The following is a 17,246-nucleotide window of genomic DNA, read 5'->3' as shown; positions in this document are numbered from 1 at the left end:
ATTATTTGCAGGTATTGTGTCTGGTGTTGGTGTTCTAATGGGAATCAAGCCAAAATCCTTTCTTTCATTGAGTTTACAGTAAGGGAGAAAAAGATACAGACAACTGCAAAGCTTACTAACTCACTCAGAAAAGCAAATAAACAAACACAGTCACTAATTTGAGGGACTCATCACTTTTGCCACTGTTAGGATAAATCAAGCAAAAGAAAGAAACGCTTCATCTGTGGATTGTAGTCTGCTAATAGAAATTGTGTTTTCTTCTGATTTAATTCGCTGACCAACTGGAGAAAATGTAACACACTAGCTGTAACCTCACCAGACTGCCATTTAGTGCAAATGAACCATATAGTAAGTCAGTATCAGGGCCTGGGAATAAATCAGTGTGATAAGTTGACTTTTCTGCTTGGAAACTTTTATTTCCATAGGATTTTCAATAACAAAAGAACAGAATGCCTCTAGAGTACCAAAACTAAGGGAATTTGGATGACTACACAAAAATTACTTCATAGAATGACTCTTTTTCAAGCCTACTGATAAAAGAAGTTGTGTTCATCCCTGTTCTTTCAATATTGTGTCCTCCAAATTGTTCTCCCATAAGAGACATCAGGAGTTTCCACATGTCACAGTTTCAACTTGTCCGATTCCTCTCTTATTGATAATTCTTAAACGAGTGCGGAAACTACTTGTAATCATTGTAAGTATTCAGGGAAATAAGGAAATGGTGGCAAATACTTCCTCCTAATCAGAAGGAACTATCTAAAGAAAGTATAAGGAAGACAAAAATTAGAATTTATTACTTGGATTGCTACTTGCAGTTGTTTTATTTTACTCAGCTGGAGGTAAGTCCAGTCATAGAAAAGAGCAAACTACTATAATCGGGAAAAGAACATTTCAGAATTTTATCAGTACTGGAACATGAAACATGGATAGAAGAATTTTAAAATGATATGCTAACTAAGAAAGATGCCCCAAATCCCAATCTTTCCCTCCCTCACACCCTTCCCCCTTGGCATTTCGGATTAGCAGATGCAAACTAGTATATATAGGATTTATAAACAACGAGGTCCTACTGTATAGCACAGGGAAATATATTCAGTATCCCGTGATAAACCATAAAAGACAAGAATATGAAAAATAATATGTATATATAGCTGAATCACTTTGCTGTATAGCAGAAATTAACATAACATTGTAAATCAACTATACGCCAATAAAATAAGAAAAAAGAAAAAGAAAAACACCCAATACCACTGTTAAGGACAAGAAGTGGTTTATCATCTAACTGAGCACAGTAAAGATATCCTAGGGATCTCTGAGATTATTCATGTGGTTGATTCCCCCGATAAATGCCTTTGTGATTCCAATTTTAGTATATGTGCTGAGCCAGCACTTCCTGTGTGATTCCAAATGGACAAATGTTTATCTTCACTGAGCTTTTACATAGTGTAACTGATATTCATCAACTTTTCTTCCTTCTGGGCTATGAAATAGAACATGCAGTACTTGGGCAGGCTGCAATAAAAGACCAGCTTGATTGATTTATTGGATTTCTTAGGTTTGATTTTTCACACAGTGATTTGAGCCATTTATCCTTGAGATAGTTTGGCAGTTTTGAGAAAGTCTTCATTGCAAGAGTATATGTTTGATTGATCGAACAATAGAATATTAGAGGCTGAAGTTGACAAAATTGGACTATAGTTTGCTGCAAAGTCTGTGTGGATGTCAGAGCCAGTCCAGTGTTTCAGCAGCAGATGAAATTTGCAGGTAGCCTCCATGGTCATCCCAAGTTTCCAGAATGGTTATGCACACACCCTTCTCATGGAAATTGAGCTGAGCACTTTGATAGATGCATACCACTGGCTCTCTGTAATTGCCTACTGCTTTCTGGACCAGACCCTCAATTACTATTCAAACTTGGCATGAAGCATTTTCTTGAAGACTCAGAAAAAGAAGACCTAAATATCTCTGTTAAAAAAATGGATACTCTTCCCATTTAAAAACAGGAGCAAATGCCATTAACATACAGAGTTGAGAAAAAAAACTGGAAGTTGATTTAAAATGTTTGAGACACAGGACATGTAGAATGCAGCAATCTATCATTTTTATATTACTTTTTTAAAAATGATGTTTGACATGAAAACAAAAGTAGATAGTCAGAGTCAAGCCATCTATGTTAGAGGTGTTAACTAAATTCCTCTGATGTATTTATTTTTTATGAAACACTGATTATTTTAATCTATTTTAAAAATCTTCAATGAGGAAAATGTCACAGAATAAATTTATATTACACTTTAAAAAAAATATTAATTGTGTCTCTACTGTGTGCAAGGGATTACTCTAAGCCTGTGGGGAAAGTGACCCAGAAATCAATCCACCCTTGCAGAAAGCCTGTTACTCAGTCGCTGTGAAAAATCAAGCAGCTCAGTCTTTAGCCTCCATTTGGAGGATGCCATGTACCTGGCTCGAGAATGGAAGAGAAGCTAAAGATAACTTGGGGTATTGGCTTGATATTTAAGAAAAGATTCAAAATTAAGTCTTTTGCTCAATTAGTAGACCACCTCAGTGAAAATATACTCCTTCAAGTGACCATATTTACCACTTAATTAGAGATCTTACCAGAACCTGTTTTTCCTTATGTCTTTTGTTTGCCAAATTCCTTTTGCATTACTTTTCAATGGATGGTAGCTATTCTTTCCCAAATGCTGTGCCCAGAGTGGGGAAACATTCCTATACCTTTCCTTTATCTTTCTATGCTTAATTTTTTTTAACAGAACTTATTTTTTAGAGCAATTTTAAGTTCACAGCAATTTTTTTTTTTTTTTTTTTTTTTTGCCGTAGGCGGGCCTCTCACTGCTGTGGCCTCTCCCGTTGCGGAGCACAGGCTCCGGACGTGTAGGCTCAGCGGTCATGGCTCACGAGCCCAGCCGCTCCGCGGCATGTGGGATCTTCCTGGACCGGGACACGAACCCGCGTCCCCTGCATCGGTAGGCGGACTCTCAACCACTGTGCCACCAGGGAAGCCCTCACAGCAAAATTGAATGGAAAGTACAGAGTTTCTATTATGTCCCCTGCTCCCCTCTCCCACATACACCCTACCCTGCCATCAATATTTCACACTGGAGTGGTATATTTGTTATAATCAATGAGCCTACACATCATTATAACCCAAATCCACAGGTTATATTAGAATATGCTTATGGTGTTTACATTCTATGCATTTTTACAAATACAAAATGGCATGTATCTACCATTATAGTATCATAGTATCGTATAGAATAGTTACACTGCCCTAAAAATCCTCTGTGCTCTGTCTATTCATCCCTCCCGGGCCCCCAACCCCTGGCAACCACTGATTTTTTTATTGTCTCCATACTTGTGCTTTTTTCCAGAATGTCATATAGTTAAATCATATAGTATGTAGCTTTTTCACCTAGTAATATGCATTTAAATTTCCTTCATGTCTTTTCACAGCTTGATAGCTCATTTCCTTTTAGTGCTGAATAATATTATGTTGTATGGATGTACCACAGTCGATTTATCCATTCATTTACCGAAAGACATTTTAATTGCTTCCACATTTTGGCAATTATGAATAAAGCTGCTATAAACATTTGTGTGCAGGTTTTTGTGTGGACACAACTTTTTAACTCATTTGAATAAATACTAAGGAGGGTGATTGTTGGATAGTGTGATGTAAGATTATGTTTAATTTTGTAAGAAATTGCCAACCTATTTTCTAATGTGGCTCTACCATTTGGCTTTCCCACCAGCAATAAATGCATGTTCCTGTCGCTCCACATTTGTGTATTGTTAATGTGCTAGATTTTGGCCAATCTAATATGTATGTAGTGGTATTGTATTGTTGTTTTAATTTGTAATTCCCTAATGACATATAATGCAGAACATCTTTACAAGTGCTTGTTTGCCATCTGTATATCTTCTTTAGTGAGATATCACTTCAGAGATATTGCCCATTTTTTACTCAAGTTTGTCCATTTTCTTATTGTTGAGTTTCAAGAGTTCTTTGCATATTTCAGATAACAATCTTTAACAGATATATCTTTTGTAAACGTTTTCTCCCAGTCTGTGACTTGTCTTCTCATTCTCTTGATCTTTATTTTTTATATATGTTTTCTATGTGTAGAAGAAACATGGGTTTATTTTAGAAATTTTGGGTAATATAGATAATTTATATGGGAAAATTGATACCTAAAATGTCCTCCGTGGTAATTGGCTTGTTATCTGGTCTATCACTAAAGGACCCTCAACTTTACAGAAAGCCAAGTAATGTTTCCTTCAGGCAGGACAGACACATAGACAAACTAGGAGCTCTCAGAATAAAAAAGAATATTCCTGCAACTATAGGGTAGGTCAGGTTAAACCTGGAGAAGTAAACTTAATAATTATTCATTCTTAATATCTATAGACAAGCTGATAGAGACAATTAGATATTTCTGGCACACAAATTATTACCCCAGAGGATATACAAAATCTCCAGAAAAAGTCATTTTTGACTCTTAGTATAATTTAGGACTATTTTATTAACCACACCCTAGGAAGTTCTTCATGTATTATCAGCAGCTCCTAACTGTGCTCACGTAAATAAAGAGGCAAGTAAAAGAAAATACCAAATGAATCATACTGATTCAGAAGATTATCAAATTAATGAATGCTGTGAAATCTTTGCCTTAGAGACGAGAACTTGAACACAAGCAGAACTAAGATCTGGCCCTGCTCTCACAGAAGTCAGGACTCCACATACTATGTCAGAGAGAGAGAGAGAAACATTTGCACTCTGAGACAAACCAAAGCAAAATAAAACAAATAAAATAAGCACACGGAAAAGTATTATTCTGTCAATCACTAGCTCCAAAATAAATACAAACTTGAACTTTTTCCTACAATGTTAATTAAACCAACATTACCCTTGTAGATATAATAATTATGTGAAAAGAACTGCTATTTTTTTCCTCCATGAGGAGAAAATCAATAATCTTTGTAATCCTTATAAGATCTTTTTTCCTTTAAATTTTATTTGTATTAAAAAATGTCTGACATCTTCCATGTTACAATTATAAAATTAAAACCAGTATTTAAAAGTAAAAAAGAATTGAAATAGTACAGACCAAAAAAAAAGTGTCTGGCACAGGATCCCAAGCTATTAATTTGAGAACATGTTTCTTGAGCACCTTTGCCACACTAGGCACTAGGAATGAATCTGTGAACAAAAATACAGTGACAAAAACATAAGGGGGTAAACATGAAGCATGATGACATTTCACATCAGATGGTTAGAGAAAATCTCTCAGATAAAGTGAGATCTGAGCAGAGATGTGAATAAAAGAGAAAGTTAAACAAGCAGAAACCTGACAAGAAGATTTCTAGTACAATGAACATTCAAATCCCTGAGGAGTTTGCCATATTGAAGGTACAGCATAGAGGCCAGCATGGCTAGAGCAGAGTGAGAGTGGCTGAAAGTAGCTTGAGATGGGCCAGAGCCAGATCACATAGAACTTTGTAGGTCATGGCCAAGATTTCAGATTTTCTTCAATTTAATGAGAAGCCATTGGTACTCAACAAATATTTGTAATTGATTGAAGCAATAATATATCAGGGGGGAGAAAAGCTCTTAGTGTTGATACACATTTTCAATGGTCATCTAATCTAAGATTTCTCAGTCTTGGCACTATTGACATTTTGACCTAAATAATTGCTGTGGAGGCAGTGCTACGCATTGTAGGATGTTTAGCAACATCTCTGGCCTCTACCGCTCCATGGCAGTAACATACTTCCTCCAACTGTGGCAAACAAAACTGTCTTCAGACGATGACAAATGTCCACTTGCCCCAGTTGAGAACCACTGATCTAATCCAATCCATTTTACAGATTCAGTAGCTGTGAGGTTAAATCACTTACTTTAGGAGAACAAAGTCAGTTCTACCATTAAAGAAGGAACTAATAAAATTATACACACACACATGCACACATATATGTTTTTAAACACATATAAAACATATCATCTAGTGTTTTCAACTACCTTGTGAGAGTGGTAGGGAATAAACTACCTTTATTCCCATGTATAGATAAGTCACTTGACCCTCAGAAAGGTGAAGTGATTTGAAGTCTGCTTGTGGCTTGAACTCAGATCTCTAAAGTTCTGTCTACTTTAGTAATAAACTGTCAACTTAAGATGCATTTGAGAAGACAATAACAGAAGCTTCCTTGAGTATTTTAGCAGAACGTCATTCAGTGCCAATTCAAGAGATTGGGAAACAGGGACCCCTGATTATCCAATCCCACTTTACTAGAAAGGAGAAATAAAAAAAGAATTGGAAAGTTAATGCAAATTCTCATTTCCATTTGTTTAATCTAAAAATAGTACGAAAGACCTTACTCTATGACTGTGCCATACACATGGGCTGCTGTGTGTGTGTTTTTTGTTTGTTTTGTTTTGTTTTTTTGTTGTTTTTTTTTGTATGGTACACGGGCCTCTCACTGTTGTGGCCTCTCCCGTTGCGGAGCACAGGCTCCGGATGTGCAGGCTCAGTGGCCATGGTTCACGGGCCCAGCCACTCCGCAGCATGTGGGATCGGGATCCCGGACCGGGGCACGAACCCGTGTTCCCTGCATCGACAGGTGGACTCTCAACCACTGCGCCACCAGGGAAGCCCGGCTGCTGTGTTTTGACCAGAAATTGTTTCAAAGGGGCCTGTGTGAAACTGTATTGAAAGGAAATTCTCAGCCTCTGTGGTCTTCAATGAGAGAGGTGCTTATTCTACTTGTTTCTAATTCACCAGAGGTTTTATTACTTCAACTCCCAACAGATTATTGGGTGGATCTGGTAGGAGGGTTTCAAATCAAAACAATTTGTGGGTTGGGGGTTTAGAGTTTGTAGGACCATTATTTTCTCTGTCCTCCTCCTGAGAGAGACTAATGTGTCCAGGAAGCTGACAGAAGCCTCTCTGCATCTCTGTTTATGGTACAGTATTGAGCCCTGATGGATGCATTCCTAAGTTCCTAGGTAACATGGAGGACTGGCATGGGGAGTGGGGTGGTGGTGGAAATGAGTGACACAATAGCATTAAGATAGAAAGAAGGCTGGGCAGAAACTGTTGGTGTCTCACTCATGTCATATCAAATTTACTTCCACACACAGATGTCTGCTTACTACGAATCACTGTGTCTCTGACCAAGGAATTCTTTTCACTGCTACAAAATGCCCTGCCTAGAGCAAGTACTAACAACATCTTCTAAACACAGCTCTCAGATTTAAGAATAACATTCATGCATAATTCTTATAACTTGGCATTATAAGTGAGTGAAAAATAAAATAAATATTAGAGACCATACCAATAGGTAGAATGTGGCTTTATCATGGTAGCTTATTTAAGACCAAGAAGTGGAGGTGGTGAATGTGGGGAGGTGGTAGCAGCCTGAGCATCTGCATAATGACTCACATAAATCTGAGTCTTCCAGGCTGACATGCTATTTATGGTGCATCCACTGTTAAAAGTGGCCAGATATAAATGCTAAGTATGAATTCACAGAGAGATATATGAATGGGGCAACAAATGGTCCAGTACAAAACTGAAAGACTTTGCTTTTTAAAAATTGAAGTATAGTTGATTTACAATATCATGTAAGTTTCAGTTGTAAAGCACAGTGATTCAGTTACATAGTTATATATCTATAATATAGTATATAGATTCTTTTTCATATTCCTTTCCATTATGGTTTATTACAGGATACTGAATATACTTCATGTGCTATAGAGTAGGACATTGTTGTTTATTTTGTATGTAGTAGTTTATATCTGCTAATCCCAAACTTTTAATTTATCCCTCCCCCCTTTCCCCTTTGGTAACCATAAGTTTGTTTTCTGTGTCTGTGAGTCTCTTTCAGCTTTGGAAATAAGTTCATTTGTGTCTTGTTTTTTCCTTTTAGATTCCACATGTAAGTGATATCATATATTTGTCTTTCTCTGTCTGACTTCACTTAGTATGATAATCTCTAGGTCTATCCATGTTGCTGCAAATGGCATTTTTCCATTCTTTTTTATGGCTGAGTAATATTCCATTGTGTGTGTGTGTGTGTGTGTGTGTGTGTGTGTGTACACACATACACATAAATATATATACATACCACATTTTCTTTATCCATTCATCTGTTGATGGACGTTTAGGTTGCTTCCATGTTTTAGCTACTGTAAATAGTGCTGTGATGAACATTGGGGTGCATGCATCTTTTCAAATTAAGGTTTTCTCTGGATATATACCAGGAGTGGGATTGCAGGATCATATGGTAACTCTATTTTCAGCTTTTTAAGGAATTTGAATACAGTTCTCCATAGTGGCTGCATCAATTTACATCCCCATCAACAGTGCAGGAGGGTTCCTTTTTCTCTACACCCTCTCCAGTATGCTTTTGCTTCTATTATGTTTGCACACACAAGTAGAGCTTCCTTCAAATTTAGCTCACACAGGGAAAGTGAGTTAGGTTAAGCTGGAGGACAGGATCAAGTACTCATGTTTTGGAAGGAAAAGCAGTGATCCTGGGGACAGGTGGAAGGGAAATCCATGGGGAAGCATAGAGCAAAATCCACACACAGCTGGATTCATGTGCGACAGAGTGGTGGAACAGGCTTTCTCTGTGTTCCCAGGGTCATGGTTTGGACATGAGCTATTTAACCTGGGCTGCTAATCCACCCTCTCCATTCACCAGGGTGACTGGTAAGAAAGCTGAAACAAAGCAAAGAGCAGGCCAGTCCTCAGTCACTTCCCCAATGATGGGTGCAATGCATTCTAATGGTTGTTTCAACTATGATCCTCCCTGGGCCACACAGGAACTAGCCTGAGCAAGACAGAGTGAAGTAAAGAAATAAAGTGACTAGTTTTACTTTCCTATAGCACTGAGTTGTCCTTCTTGCTGAAGAAACAGATATTCCTCATTCTAGAAAAATCCGACACATAAGTATCTAAGCATTCAGAGCACTTGATTTGTTTTACAAAGTGATTCACAGCAGGTTCCCATTAAATTATCAGTGGAGAAATAGCCAGATAAGTTTATCGGATGCCTATAAGTAAGGCAAGGGGCATTTCATAAGCTTTTCCTACAAATTAAAAATGAAGGTTATCCTATAGGATCTAACCATATTTGATATTTAAGAATCAACTTAATATTCAACTTAATAGTGATATTAAGTTGAATAATATTTAACAATTGACTCAATATTCAACTTAATAGTATTGATATTAAACTAGACTTTCCAGTATGTGGCCTTTTTTAGCATGGATTTTTCTGGAAAATCAAAAAAAAAATTATTTGTGAAGAAAAAGAATCACCGGAGACTAGTGTTTGTGATTCTGTTTAATTTCAAACACTCATTCAGAACAACATCAAGGTTTTTTTTTTTCTTTTTCCCCCTTCTTTTTCCTGTTCTTGATTGATTTATAGATTAGGAAAATTGCCAATCTAAGAATTTAAAATTCCATTTCTCCATTTCTGAACTGTTTCTCTGCTATGATACATAGGATGGATGTTGGTCATAGGCCATACATTTTTCTTCTAATTCCAACATCTCCCTCTTAGAGAGACCTCTAACTCCATCCCTATTGGAAGGATAACCTTGAATCCAGGTTCACTGAAGCCTACATCCAAGTTGATCCTAGTGGGACACTGCAAATGAGAGCAAAGTGTTCTTATTTTGGAGAACAGCAACTTAGTGGCCAAAAAAACAGACCCACATTGTCTCTTCCTGAAATATCTTCACCTGGCTATGATCTATTCACTCCCTCATCTTCAAAACAATTTCTCCAATGTTACTATTATAGTAAGGCTGTTTCTAACCACACTACTTGAAATAACTTTCACTAGTACAGCCTATCTTACAGATTTACCTCTTTTTCATCTTTCAGGACACTATGCATTTATTTAATTGTTATGTTTATCTTTTTTTCACCCCCAATAAAGGGTGCCTTTCACAAGGGCAGAGATTCTTGTCTGTTTTCTTCATTGCTATTTCCTTGGCTCCAGAGAGTATGTAGCTTGTAATAGGCACTCAACACATGTAGAATATAAATGAATGAAAATTGCCATTATTCCTATTTTATACCTGAAAAAATAATAGCGGCGCTTGGAAAGGACAAATAATTTGTCAGCTGTATGGCTAGTGAAAGGTAAAGCAATTCTGAAACCCCAGTCTGTCTGCCTTCAAGCACATGCTTCACTGATTACACTACATTGTTTTACAAGCGCTTCTCTGACTGTAATCATTCCACTTGCTAGATGGGCATTTTGTTTGGTTGTAAAGAAAATCCATTCTTTGGGCCTTTCATTTCCTATCATTTCCTTATTAGTGGCCTAATTGACAAAGCCAGGGGTGTACTAGGTTCATATGTCATGAAGAAAAAACAAAACAAAACAAAACTATTTTGTGGGTTTGTTTTAATGTTAGGTTCACAAAGTGCAAAACAAGCTAGCCAAAAAATTTTGCATTATTTTGGAAACCCTTGCATAATCCATAGGGAAACAAAATACAAATGTTCTGGTTATTTTACATGGGGTTTCAATAATATTTGATGACTAGAGTCCGTAGGGCTTTTTCAAAAATAAGCAATGGGAAGTTGGGCTGAGTTAAGAGAGAAAGAGTTGCAACCCCTCCTGCACAATGCTCAAACTCAACAAGCTGCCTAATAAACCTTCTATGAAAGATTTTAAAATATGGCGACTTCTTTTATAAATCTCATAAATATCAAAAATATTTTAAGATAAAAATGTTCAAAGTTCTAAATCTATGTAACAAACTCCTATTCCACCTAACTATGGTGGGGGTGGATCATTCTTCTTGGAGGACAATCATCCATCAAAAATAGGCCCCCTTCTCCCTGCTCATATCTTTGAAGCTCCACAGGAGCCAGTCCCAACCTGGACTGACAAAATGCCAAGTGCCTAAGGATGAAGAGGTTCTCTCTACACCATTAGCACCCTCATTTCTGGAGTCAATGAGCTCACCTCTTACACAACTTGAAACCACAAGATCCATCTCCTGCCCTATAGCATAAAAAGGCCCTGTGAAGACTCAGGAATTATGACAAAGGCATCTTTTCTTATTAGTTCCATTTCAAAGAGTAACATGCACTTTCAGACTGACGTTCTTGCTCTTGTTAATGTACCTCTAGATGATCAATGTCTCTTATATCTGCAAGGTTATTTATTAGGTTGAAAATTAAAATAGAAATTTAAAAATTAAAAAATTCAAATTAGAACAAGAAAACATACTCCCAGTAATATACAACAACTTACCCAGTTCTAAGTCTTTAGTGGATGGATGTTTAATTAATCTAAACATGACATATAAACTTTGAAAACTACCTCAAGAACCATTTTCTCCAAGAAACTAAAATAAAAATTGCTTGCAGTGTGTAGGTATATGGTTTTAAATGTTGATAAGTCTGGGATGTCACTTTATGAGTAGCTTAGTAACTTAGCTATGCCATGTGATAGCTGGTATAGTGAAAAGAGATATTGAAATATAAAACAGCTGTGTTGGAATCACAGCTCTTTCAAGCCAAGTTTTAAAATTGAGATTAATAATTCTTACTCTAAAGGATTGTTGCAACTGTTTGCGAATAATTATTGATAAGTGAATTTCTTCCGAAAATGTAGAAAATAAGGCTATGAGGTTTAGTTTAAAAACACAAGAATTGAAATTGTAGAGTTTTATGATGAAGAGTGACATCTTGGTATTTTTTTCTGAAAAGGATAATTATTTAAATATGTAGTTACAGTTAATGTGAAATCTATCAGACAACTCAATCTCTTTACAATTTATGGATGAGGAAATAGGCTGCCCCTGTACAGTATGTATTGGGAATCTGTGGTATTGCTAAATAATCCTATCATAGATAAATTACCTAGTACATTTTAATTGTTACTTGATGAATTGTCTTCCTAAAATATTTTATATTTTTACCATTTTGTATTTATACTTGCTAGTAGTGACACTTATGGAAAAATACGCTTCCTATCAGTGAAGTGGTAACAATCTGTGAGGTTGAAAAAAAAAGGAGGAAGCCACGAATATTATATTCAATCTCTGATAACAGAGAGTAGCTATGCCAAAGTGTTGCTTTAATCTGGGACATTTTCCTCTAAAATTCAGCTTCAACTAAGACAACATACTTCCCAGGCTTTTATAATAAAAGTTAGCAATTTTAATGTTTTTTTTTCTTTTTTAGACCCAGAAATGTATCAGTAAGTTGGACCTTATAGAAGCCAATCAAGGTATAGGTACATACTGACAGGCTGATTGACTCAGACACATAAATTTACTGCTGAGAACTCTGACCATAATTTCATTTCAGTTCAATGCACATTTACTAATCAAGGCCCTGAGCTATGTGTTTGCAGTAGAATTCTAAATATAGTTAATGGACCCTGGATGAGTTTACTGAATTACAGAAGAGATACTCTAACAAAGAAATAATTCAAAATAAGGTACGAGATATAATCGTTTTCAGAGACAATTAATAGGAACATGGTATAGCACTGACTAATCCTTAAAAAATCAGGGAGAAGTTAGATATATTTAAAAGTCCATTTTATTTCATATATATATATATATATATATATATACATATACATACATACATATATACATACATATATATAGATCCATATATATGTAATATATATTATATATTCTTATCTGTGGAAAAATGAAGGGTGGATTAGCAGTCTTCTCCAGGTAATAAAAATGATGGAAACATCCTTATGTTCTTCAACTGCTCTGTGTTAAACCCTTATTGATCACCTTTTAAGTAGAATAAAAGGGATCAGTGGGATTACTGTGAGGGGCAGGGCGTCTTGAAGACTAAAAGTAGAGCTCATATGTCATGTATATACTGCCTTAAAAATTGTTTTTTTTAAATATGATTTAAAATGAAAAATGAAACATTGAAATCCGATAAGATTTTTTTTTTTCGTAATTGAGGTTCTTTTAAAATCCAAGACCAGCAAGTTACTGTGAGCTTCCTGCCGTGGTTAACTGTGAATAACCTTCACAGTTAAATCTCACAGACTGATAAAGTTTAGGCAACTAAGATACATGATCCAGCTCTCCTGGCTTTATCTTACTTTTGGATCTGTTCACCTTTACAAAGTCACTCATCATGAGATTGACAAAGAGCTCGGTCCTCTCAAATTCCCAGTGTTTACTATAAACACAGGAAGTTCATAATTTTCAGAATTAAGCCTCACATGGAGCCTGTCTTCCGTGGGATGAATTCTGAAATTTCACAAACAACCCAAGTGAAAAATACTTGGAAGAACATGTATGCTGATGAATATCTTACTGATTCAAGCCCCATTAATTTAGAATCTGGAGTCATTCAAAGATTCTGTGTGACATATATCTTTTTAGCTGCCTGTGAAGAAAAATCTGATAAGCAAGTCAATAGTGCAAATAAGAGTTCTCAAGAGATATCTGACATACAAGAACTGACCAACTGTCTTTAAGTCGCTTTCCAACATGTGTTGTTAATTGGTGTTTTGTTATTTTAAGATAATTTTCATCACATGCTAGGTGGTTATTATCTGTGAGTAATCTGAAAGCTTCTGAAAGGCAAAAAAAATGCAAGTGTTTATTGTTCTATATCATACTCATATTAACTTGTAGAGCACCATTCAGCAAATCTTAGTTGAAATACCACAAATGAAAGCCTGAGGGGTGAAAAGGTAGGGCAGTTTCTGGGGAAGATCTTCCCCTAGACAATCATGATGAGCCTGAAAACAAAGCTGTTTGTTTGACTCATCTTCTGTCTGAACTTCTGTGGTTTACACTGAGGTAGATGTTACAAAGACTTTCTCTGAAAGATGAAAAAACCTATAAATGCTAAGAGCTACTTGCATGCTTTTACATATGTCATATTATTTATAATCCTCTAACAAACACATGAAGTATGTTTAGTAATTTCCACTAAACTGTTGTTAAGCAAATATCTCAAGGCTGAATAACTAGTAAGTGGGGAAAACTGTCTATGAATCCCTTCTGTGGTCTCCAAGGTGTATGCTTTTTACACTCTGTCACACTGCATCTGAGGTACTGTTATTCACCTATTAAGAGCTGCTAGGGGATGGCTGTTCATCCAGACCTTCAGTAGAACACTTATCACATTTTGTCATAGTGGTTTGTGTATCCATTTCCTGCACTAAAATACAACTTCTTTATGGGCCACAAACCTTGTCTTCTTCAAGTTGGTATCTAGAGAAAGCAGTATATATCTTAGCCACTAGTGTGGCTAAATAGATTTTGATTAAATTAATATATTCAGAATTAGATAAACTAACCCAGAAGCTAGTCTTCAGTTTTCTGGGAGTGATGTAGTACAGGAAAATGGGTTACATTTTGTAATGCTTGCTTAAATAAAAGAGCAAACTCTGTGGGCAGTATTTTAATGCTGCTGATACTACATGCCTTCATCAGAAGACATCCTGTGAGTTCCATACACAGTGTGACAGGCAGAATTCCAAGTCCCCCAGAAATGCCTTAATCTTCTGAATACATAAATATATCTTTCTGGTGATTACGTATATTACACGGCAGAGTCGATCTTATGATAAGGGTGGGCCTAATCTAATCACATGAGCCACTATAAAAGCAGAGAGTTTTCTCTGGCCAGTGGTAGAAAGAGGAAATCAGAGCGATTCAAAGCTTGAGGGGCACTTGACTCACTGTTACTGGTGTGAAGATGGAGGGAACCACTGGAGAAGGAATGTGAGTAGCGTTAAAAAGCTGAGAGAGGCCCTACCGGACAGCCAGTGAGGAAATGGAATTCTGCCAACAGCCAGAACAACTTGGAAGAGGACGCCAAACTCCAGATGAGGTTACAATAAGCCAACACCTTGGCATCAGCTTTGCGAACCCCCAAGCAGATAACCCTACAGAGCTCTGAACTAATAAATGGGTGTTGTTTTAAACCTCCCAAATTTGTGGTAACAGTAGAAAACCAATGCACAGGATGACACACTTTTTTCATGAGGACTAATTCCAAAATAAATGATACTCACCATCCTCTTAAATGAAACTGTAATGAAACCTTTAAAATGAAAAATAAGTCGAGGACACAATCCCCATCTATTTCAAGGGGTTCAGCAGGAAAGACCTTCCTTACCCAGTTATAAATTCACATCGTGCAGCTATAGTTACGTTCCATCACATACAATGAATGTATGCTCTAAGAATTTAATGTATTCTATGGGCTTCTGAGTGGCATCCATATTAAAGAGGCAAAATCCTTTTGTGGGGAAGGGGGCTATTTTAATGATCTTTGAAAGAAGCTAAAGCCTTTTTTGTGGCCTTATTCAACTTCTCCCAAGACTTGCCTCAGACTCTGTCACATTGAGAAAATATACGTGACTTTCTTTTATTCTTTCATGTGTTTTGAGTTTAATAACATATGCTGTTTATATTTGGTTTCTATAGAGAGTTCCTTTTTGTCTTGTAAACAGTTGCAAAGTTTTACCTAGAGCTGTGTGGGTTTTCCCCACACACAGTTTTCTAGGTAAAACTTCTCCTCCCCTTGGAAAGTCTGAGTAGTTCCAAGGATTAAAAGCAGCTTAACTTCAGCCATGATTTGTAATAGATAAATGCAGTTCTTGTTCCATTTTGGCTCTTTGGGATAGTCTGAAATTAACCTGTTGTCTTATTCTTTCCTCACTGTCTACATCTTAATAGTCGCTCCTATTCAGGTTTCATTGACTTGTCAGAAAGTACTTGTAAATGAATCTGCAATATGAAATAAGGTCCAAAGATCAAGTTATTCTCCTTCCAAATGACTTAGATGATTCTGGAAAGGGTAATCAACTCCTTTCTCTTAAGGGCTTAATATATGAGAGATACTGAACTACTCAGATAACACATGCTATTTTTTTGTGGTTACTAAATATCCTCATTTTTCAGGTTAGGGCACTGACACTCAAAGAGATTGTAACATTTGTCAAAAATCTGTAGATACTAAGGATCTATATAGAGCTTAATCCAAGACAACTGTACATTGCTGGCACTTAGATAAGGATTAGGCCTCATAAATTGCCACAGGACTGCATACGTGTTGTCTCCCAGGTAATGTTCTGTCCTTGACTCTGACACTTTGATATCTATTGTGAGAGAACATGATAGTTCCCTTGATCTCAACATCAAATATATTAGCTATAGAACTATATAGTCATCTGAATGCTTTTACGTTTTCACCTAAGATTCTTCTTGGAAATAATATGTTCTATTATCCCCTCATGTTATAGGTCTGTGCTGTTTAGATATTTGTTAAATTTCTGAAAATTAAATAAAATTTAGAATGTAGCTCTTCAGTCACACTAGCCACTTTTTGAGGGTTCAATAGCCACATGTGGGCATTGGATACCATATTGGATAATGCAGATTTATAGAACGTTTCCATCTTTGCAACACGTGGACAACACCCTTATAGAGCCATAGTGACACTAATTAAACAATGGGTGAATTGCTGGGTATGCACTGGAAATTTAAAAAGAAGTAAAGCGTCTTATTGAGCCTAAGGTCTATAGTGTTTCAAAGTTCACAGTTCTTTTATGCTACTAAACATTAAAAAGTGATTTTTTTCAGAGTTTCTTGTAGCAGGCCCTATCCAGTTCTATTTGAGAAAGATATGGGGGAGAACTTGCGTTTCCTTTTATCACGGCTTCAGGTTTTAATCATATACCTTAACTGCCACCATGAATAGTACTCATCGTTTTAAATTTCCTTCTTAAAATCAGTTTATCAAGTGCTCACTGAACCTAAAAGTTTGAAATATAAAGCTTAATTAGATAATATCCCCTAACCAACATTTACCTTTACTTCTAGCTAATTCCTAACTATCCCTTGAGTCTCAGGACAAGTGCCATTTCTTCTGGGAAGCCATTCCTGATTCTTTAGAAACTAAGTTAGGTGCCCTTGCTCTGCATACCCACCATAACTCAAACTTGTCTTATCATAATACTCATCTCCCCTTATTCTCAATTTTAATATAATCAATTGCCTTTCCTCCCCACTTAAAAAGTGAGCACCACATGAGCATGAGCTCTGCGTGCCCTGTTCATTATCGGATTTCAAACTCCTAGAGCAGTGTTGGGCACTTGGTAGGAATTTTTGATGTGTTTTACTCTTGAATAGTTTTTGGGTTTGTTTTGAGAATATAGGCAAAAGTTAGCTTTTTCAGCATATTAGGTAC

General features: G+C 36.4%; 1 pseudogene; it reads left to right on the top strand.

Moving 5' to 3' along the window:
* The window catches only part of LOC132500633 (metalloendopeptidase OMA1, mitochondrial-like), a 43,023-nt pseudogene extending 40,966 nt beyond the window's left edge, over positions 1-2,057 (top strand).
* The last annotated feature ends 15,189 nt before the right edge of the window (positions 2,058-17,246 follow it).

This window comes from Mesoplodon densirostris, chromosome 13 (genome assembly GCF_025265405.1).
Source record: "Mesoplodon densirostris isolate mMesDen1 chromosome 13, mMesDen1 primary haplotype, whole genome shotgun sequence".
NCBI classification, from domain to species: Eukaryota; Metazoa; Chordata; class Mammalia; order Artiodactyla; family Ziphiidae; genus Mesoplodon; species Mesoplodon densirostris.
The sequence above is the reverse complement of the archived record's forward strand: the minus strand, read 5'-3'. Positions and strand labels throughout refer to the sequence as shown.